The sequence below is a fragment of the Cupressus sempervirens genome, chromosome 6 (genome assembly GCF_028749045.1).
Source record: "Cupressus sempervirens isolate cs-2001-9-10 chromosome 6, ASM2874904v1, whole genome shotgun sequence".
In the NCBI taxonomy this organism is placed as follows: Eukaryota; Viridiplantae; Streptophyta; class Pinopsida; order Cupressales; family Cupressaceae; genus Cupressus; species Cupressus sempervirens.
Window position 1 is genome coordinate 526,007,245 of NC_143123.1, and position 5,233 is coordinate 526,012,477.

The following is a 5,233-nucleotide window of genomic DNA, read 5'->3' on the forward strand; positions in this document are numbered from 1 at the left end:
AAGAGGCTTGAATGAGTGAAGATTCAAATTGTGCTGAGTATTCAGAGAAGAAAAGGATATCAAACCCTAAATAAAAACATGGAAGCTTCATCAACCACTATAATGAGCCAAAAGGTTAGAAGAATTCAATTGGTGAAGAGTAGCACTTGTCCTCCATTGAAGTTTTGTTCTACTCTAGATGTTTCTATGAAAGAAGACTCAATGGGTGTCTTATCCTTGATACCACCTAAAATCATTATGATCCATGATGTCAAAAGTTGTTATATATGTAAAATTGGAGAATTTGTAGATTACAAAATTAGGGAAGCATATGAGAAGTTGTGCAATGAAGGAATTTTGAAGGATGAATTCAAAGTTGTTGAAAGGAAAGGGTTAACTTGTGCCCTAGAATTCCCAAAGAATTTCAAGGTTGAATGGATTAAAATTTTTATGAGAAAGAGATCACAAAGAAAATGATTCATAGGGTTACAAGCTATCCAACCCTAGATAGCAAGAAAACCATGTGAATCCTAAGTAATGAAGAAGTTAAGGAAAACACAATATCCAAGTGGATTGGATGTGGTCTTTCCATCATAAAAATTTCTAATCCATTAATTGAATTTTTAATGAGGGTTATCACTCACAAATCCTGTCAATTGAGCATATTGAAAAGTGTACCTTGTATGGTTGTGGATTAAACATGGGATATTGTAATGAAAGATCATGAGTATGATCTTGCTGATCCATAGATGTTACAACTTGTAGAAAAAATTTCATCCATAAGAAAAGTGAAGAATTCAATGTTTAAGTTTGGATCCCTAGTATTGGTAATGTTGTATAGGAGAAAGACAAACTAATGATAGAAAAAATTAATGAGTATATCACTCAACTAGGGGAAAAATTTGAGAATATAATGGATACTTATTTTGATGACTTTAAGAAAAGGATGAAAAGGAGAATTAGGATACTTGAAGATTTGGTCATGAAATATTATAGTGACATATGTTTTCTTGTGGATACGGAAAACACTTTTGTATAGGCAATAAAGCCAAGGAAGGCTTGGTTACAAAGTTTTGATTGTAAGATAGATATTGATATAGTGAGTGCAAATATTGATATATTGAAAGAAGAGATGGATGTTGAGGATGAACATTTTGAGAGATATGAAGAAGCTAAAGGAAGAATAACTATAAATATAAAGATAGATTCTAAGGAAAAGAAAATGAAGAAAATAACTAAAAATTTAGAAGCAAATTTAGGCACCCTAGGCAAGGGAAAAGAACCATTACATTGGCACAAGGTCTTGGTAAAAATGAAGAACAAGACAATGGTGATGAGGAAGAGGATGAAGAAGAAGGTGACAAGGAAAAGCCTTAGTTGTTGTCATGCAACCGAGTAAGAACACTCAAGGAACAAAGAAAAATTCACTAGTCACACCCATCTCTCCTCAGCCACCAAACAAGCTAAGAACCAGGGCAGCTACTAGTGTCAAGAAGTCTCCAAAGAAGAAGGTAGAAGAATCTATAGTGCACAATGGCCCCAAAACCAAAAGAAGGATATTGGTCAGAGGACCAACTCATAGGAAACCTAATTTTATTGATGAGGTATGTGTAAACTTAAGGAATTCCCCAGGTTTATCTTGTTTTAGATTTTTCTAATATGAAACACTACATAATGATGATAGAAATAAAATTTAGGATGCTATGGTAGAAATGATCACAAATTTAAAACTAGCTCCTAGTGAAATAGAGAAGAAGATACCTCAAGACTTATATGATAGATATAACATAAGATGCGAACAAGCAGATAAGCAAGAGAAAAACATAAGGATTGATACATTAGTCAAAGTAATTCCTAGCTTATCCTAGGAGAAAAAGGACACATTTTTGGAGTAGTATTGGAGTATATTTTTTACAAAATATAACACATTTTTTTATCTTACTAAATAAAGAGGAAGTTGTACAACAACAAAGTGAGTTTCTATGGGCAAGCATTTTTGGGTTAACACCAAAGACAAGAGTGATAGACACTATAAAACCATAGATGATTATAATAGTAGAGAAAGCCTAGGTGTGCTAAGTCTGCAAGGTATCATGTCCCATATACATGTTGACACTCCTGACACTCCTAAGGCTGAGAAGTCAAGGCTCATAGACACATAGATAGATGGTGAAGAGAAGGAAACAATTATAGATAATAAGATTGTTTTAGAAACTCACATTGAGGAAGGAAAAGAATCAAATAAAGTTGAACCAAGTGCAACTATTATTTTCTTCAGCACATATGCACAAGCAAGATTGATTGGTGACAATCCTTCACCAACTCTTCAAGACAGTGCTAAGAAATAGCACTCCCTCACCTAGCAAAAAGAAGAAAGCAATAAAATATGTTTCACCAAATATTAAAGTTAGTCTGAATGAAATCATTGAGATGCCACAATTGGACCTGGAAAATCTCACCTTGGAGTAAACAATTTTGCTACAAGAATTTTTGGCAAAGAAGAAAAGGAAAGAACTAAAGCTCAAGAAAAAGTACAAGCAAAAATAGGTACTACATGATGTAAAACATATTTCTATTGATGCTTTTGACATTAAAAATTTTGATGAAGATTCACCAATCACCAACCAACTTGTAACTGTAGTTGATAAAGTGAATGATAAAATATGGAGTCAACTAAGAAGCTAATGGATTGGTTTGCTAGAAGATTTGAAACTAAGGTTGTGGGAAAAGTTCCCATAACCATTACCAAGTAGAAAGTGCAACTACAAGAGAGAGTACACATTATGATTGAGCTAATATAGAAGGTACAACATTTATACACAATTTTTTTAGATGTGCCACGATTCACTAACAATATTCAGGCACAAAGAAATCAAATCTAGACTAAGATGAAGAGATCCAACAGTATTATTTTTGAGTTAGCAGAATCAAGCATTGATCATTTCAATAATTTATTGAATGCTCAAGGCACATTGGTTGAGCTTCAAGTCACTGACAACAATATGAGATCCAAATTGATATCTATTTAGGGAATGATGATACCTCATTTGGAGGTCATGTAGAGAGAATTGAAAATAGACCAGGATCTTATCATAGAAGATCAAAATCTTTCAGTGGCTGGTAGTTTAATTTATTTGGCTACAAGATTACAATTGTAGAATCATATGTTGGAAGAATAAATAACCACATGGGATCATGCATTTTCCATGATTACCAAAGTTCACAAGGAATTCAACATTGAAAAAGTGGATTACTTCCACCTATTCAACCCTAGAAATAGTGACATGTAGTGTTCAAAAACAAGGGGGAATAAGAGAATGATATGTGATGTCAAAGTGAGAAATACAAATGAGAATAAATTTGAAATGGATTTGTTATTCATTTTTGCATTTTGTATACATTTTTCATTGGCATACGTCATAAGACTAAGGGCAAGAGCTCATTTATCATATTGTATTGTAATTTTATAAATATGACAAAGTGTTTTTCTGACTGATGTAAAAGGGGGAGATTGTTGGTATCTCTAACCATAGTTGTCAATTAGTGTCAACCACTTAGTCATTTACAAGGCAGAGTTAGATGGTCATCACTATGACCAAGCTTCTCTACATAGGCAGAGTCATGTACATAAGAAAGTATGTACCAAGCTCTATAGGAGCTAAGTACATGTATTGTCACTGAGTATTTCAATATGAGACTAGCTCATCAATGATCAAGCAAGTTCCAAGTATACAATTGATCAATTACATAGTGTGTGTCGAGCACAATACATGTCGAGCATCAGAAGGGTAATACAAGTTGAGCAACAATAATGCAGAGCATTAGAAAAAAAATAAAGACCATCCAATGCAGAGTTTACATAAAAGTTAGAAATGGAACGAAATTTGAGGTAACAAGTTTTACAAGCCAACATGGAAGGAACATTTAAATATTGTAGAGGTTATACAAAACATTTAAATGGCATGGATCATAGATCCCTATGTTGTGCAATCAACAATTTAGATGGAGAGGCTATTATGGAAGGATCTAGAAAATGCTTTATGAAACCTTTAAATAGAGGTGATTTTAACCTAGATCAAAGTGAGTGAGAGAAAAGTGTAGAGTAAGAGAAAGAGTAGAGAAGTGTATGTATGTGAACAAGAAGTTAGTGAAGGGTTCTATTATAAGCTAATAAAGAAAGTGGCCTATTCATGGTAGTGAAGTGAAAGGGAAAGACACACAACATTAGATCAAAGGAGAGGATCGGTTGGTAAGGAGAAGACTTGAAATTAGGTTGCAAAGAAAATCATGAATTAGGTACTGAATTAGTTTTGACTCTAACAAATTCCTTACATCGTTATAATTTTTAAATCCTCTAACAAGGTGAGACCTAGCAATCTCTTAAGCCTTTAAGAGGGTATACTCCTCACAGGTTACATCATATCTTATGATCAAACATTGTAGACTTAACTAGTTAATTGTATCAATACACTAGTGAAGATTTGTGGGTGTCATCCTCACCCCAGTTTTACCTTCACCTTGGAGGGTTTTTGAGTAATAAATATTGTGTTATGTGTTTTATTTTTTTGATTGGTCAGATTTATATGTTATAATAGATTTACATTACAAGTTTTACATGCACAAGTTTATTGATAGGTGTGAGTGAATTGATGAAAAGTTTAAGTGTTTAAGATTTTGATTCACCCCCCGCCCTCGTATTTTTTTTATCTACTTTATACCTTCGTCAAGCAACAGATGCAATGTGATGCTTTCACATTTTCTACCTACTCAAAATATGTGGAATTTTCAAACGAGCTCATGTAATCACTTTTTTGATCCCTCATTAGTTGGTGATGGGTCTCAAAGGGTGAGTTAGATGGTCAGCGACAGTCAAAAGGACATCTCAATCATCCAATATAAGTTAGAAGATGATCGATGTGTCGACTCCTAATTTAATGGTGATTTTAACTACCAGCTAGACAAGATAGGATTGCATCTAAGGGTAGTTATCTCCTATGATGGACACATTTTGTCCAGAACTTAGGCCAACTATAAAGTTGAACTTTTTCTTCTACTTTAGGAACTAGAAAATCTAGGTAGGTAGACCTTTAGATTCACTTGTATGGTACTAGTTGCCAAAGCATATATCTAAATCTATCCAAAGTAGATTAAACCCTTTTTTCTCCAATACTCATGCAATAACAAAGATATGCAGTAGAAAGTTAATAAACCTATGAAATCTACAAGCTAGGTGAGGGTAACCTTTCAACTCCTG